General features: G+C 42.3%; 1 pseudogene; it reads left to right on the top strand.

The window, feature by feature from the left end:
- Positions 1-872: 872 nt before the first annotated feature.
- LOC125842427 (uncharacterized) lies at positions 873-2,248 on the top strand (annotated as a pseudogene).
- Positions 2,249-2,626: the final 378 nt, after the last annotated feature.

Raw genomic sequence — 2,626 nt, 5'->3', positions numbered from 1 at the left:
TATAAATATGATTTTTACGTCATGTTTTAAATAGTTTTACATGCTTTATACATTGCATGTGTCTTATTGCCTTATATTGAGTTCAGTTATTCATGAGTTGAACAGAGCCAAGGTAAGTTCTCTTTTGTATCCCTTTCAAGCTTAAGTTGTTGTTTAGCTGTCCAGCTCGCATACTTGTACATTCCATGTACTGATGTCAGTTGGCCTGCATCTTATTATGATGCAAACGCAGGTACCCAGGATCAGCATCCAGCAAGCTGTTGATCCAGTTGAGCACTCCAGAGTCAGTGGTGAGCCCCTTTGCATTACGAAGGACTCAGTTATTTTTTCTCTCTTAGTTTTGCTTTATTAGGATGTTGTGGGGTCTGTCCCAACATCCATCTTAGTGTTATAGAGGCTTCATAGACAGTTAGTCAGTTAGTTTTGAGTCTCTCATCTATGTATATATGTAAATATTCTATTTTGAGACTCGAGTTGCCTTTTTTGCCAGATTTTATCAGTTAGGTTGTTTTATGACCTTTCGTTGCACTGAGTTATTCTGTTGAGTTAGGTTTCCGCTGAGTTAAGAAAGCCAGGCCAAGGGTTTGCTTGGGGGCCAGCAATAGTCTTCTAGTGCCGGTCCCGCCCAGGGTGTAGGCTCGGGGAGTGACAAACTTGGTTTCAGAGCACAGAGTTCAAGAGTCCTAGGGAGTTTATGAAGTCGTGTCTGTAGAGTTAGAGTCCTAGTTATCGGTGTGAAGCGCGCCACATCTATAATTAGGAGGCTGTAAAATTTAGGAACTATCTCACTTCTTTTACACTCATCTCGTGCGTTAGAGTTTATCTCTAAAGAGTTTCTTTCTAATTCGTGCTTGCGCGTGTTTCAGAGGATCATGCCTCCACGAAGACCAGTCATAGTTCGTCCAGCTATGAGGAGTATTTAGGAACAAGAGTTACCGAATGCCCTAGAAGTGCAAACCCAAGAAGAGATCAAATATGTTGATTTTCGCGAAGCTATCCGGATGTTAAGTCAAGTTGCAACCTTCCATGTTGGGCAGAGAGATAATCGACACGAACTGGTTGATACTTCAAGGTTCCGTGAACTCTTAAGGATGAACCCACCAAGCTTCACAGGTTCAAGTATTAGTGAGAATCCGAAGAACTTCATTGAGGAGCTTAAAAGGGTATTTGATGTGATGCATGTTGTTGAGTCGGAGAGGGTGGAGCTAGTTGCATACCAATTGAAGGGTGTCGCTAGAATCTGGTTTGACCAATGGAAAAGGAATAGGGCTGAGGATGCGCCAGTAGTGAGTTGGGTTGTGTTTGAGAGTGCTCTCATGGGGCGTTTCTTTTCTCGTGAGTTGCGAGAGGCAAAGATAAAAGAGTTTCTCACCCTTAATCTGGAGTCTATGAGTGTTCATGAGTACAGTCTGAAGTTCACACAACTTTCCCGCTATGCTCCGGAGATGGTTGCGGACATGAGGAGTAGAATGAGTTTATATGTTTATGGGTTATCTCGTCAGTCAAGCAAGGAAGGAAAGGCTGCTATGCTGATAGAGGATATTGACCTAGCAAGATTTATGATCCATTTACAACAAGTTGAGGAGGATAAGCTGAAGGATAGATAAGAGTTTAAGGATAAGAGGGCTAAGATAGTAGGGGACTAGTTCAGGCAGCAAAAGAATGATGCCAATCAGTCATCCCTCCCACAGAAATAGAAAGGACCTGCTTCACCATCTTCTAGTGCACTTGCAACTGAGAACAAAGATGGGTACAATAGAAATTCATATAGTTTCAAGGCTAGACTTGCCTATCCTCAAGGCAGTATGGTACCAAGGGGTAGTAAGGCTCCTGCATGTTATAGGTGTGGTAGAACCCACCCAGGTAAGTGTCGTGATGGCCAGATAGGTTGTTTTAAGTGTGGACAAGAGGGTCACTTCATGAAGGAGTGCCCTAAGAATAGGCAAGGTAGTGGAAGTCTGAGCAATAGGGCCCAAGCTTCATCAGTTGCTCCCCCAGATAGGATGGTACCTAGAGGAGCTACTTCTAGTACTGGAGGAGGAGCAAACCACCTCTATGCAATCACCAGTCGCCAAGAGCAAGAGGATTCATCGGATGTTGTCACATTATGATTCGAGTCTTTGACTTTGCTGTTTCTGCTTTGCTAGACCACAGAGCGAGTTTATCTTTTGAAATTCCTTATGTTGCTATGAACTTTGATGTTATACCTGAGCAACCTAGTGAGCCAGTCATAGAGTGGAGTAGTAGTTCAGCAGTGCCTAAGGGTCGTTTCATTTTCGTACCTCAATGTGAGAAAGTTAGTTTCGAAGGGTTGTATCTATCACTTAGTTCGAGTTAATGACTCTACTATTAAGATACATCATTTTCAATCAGTTCCTATAGTAAGAGAGTTTCCAGAAGTTTTTCCTAATGATCTACCCGTAATTCCTCCTAAGAGAGAAATAGACTTTGGTAAGACATCATTCTAGAAACTTGTCCTATATATTTTCGCCTTATAGAATGGCACCAGCAGAGTTGAAAGAGTAGTTAAAATGATCTGTTAGATAAGGGTTTTATTTGACCAGGTTGACTCGGAGAACAACAAAATTTCAACGGTCTGAAGCTTGTGAGGAAAACTTTCAGGAAT

Source organism: Solanum stenotomum, chromosome 10 (assembly GCF_019186545.1).
Source record: "Solanum stenotomum isolate F172 chromosome 10, ASM1918654v1, whole genome shotgun sequence".
NCBI classification, from domain to species: domain Eukaryota; kingdom Viridiplantae; phylum Streptophyta; class Magnoliopsida; order Solanales; family Solanaceae; genus Solanum; species Solanum stenotomum.
The sequence above is the reverse complement of the archived record's forward strand: the minus strand, read 5'-3'. Positions and strand labels throughout refer to the sequence as shown.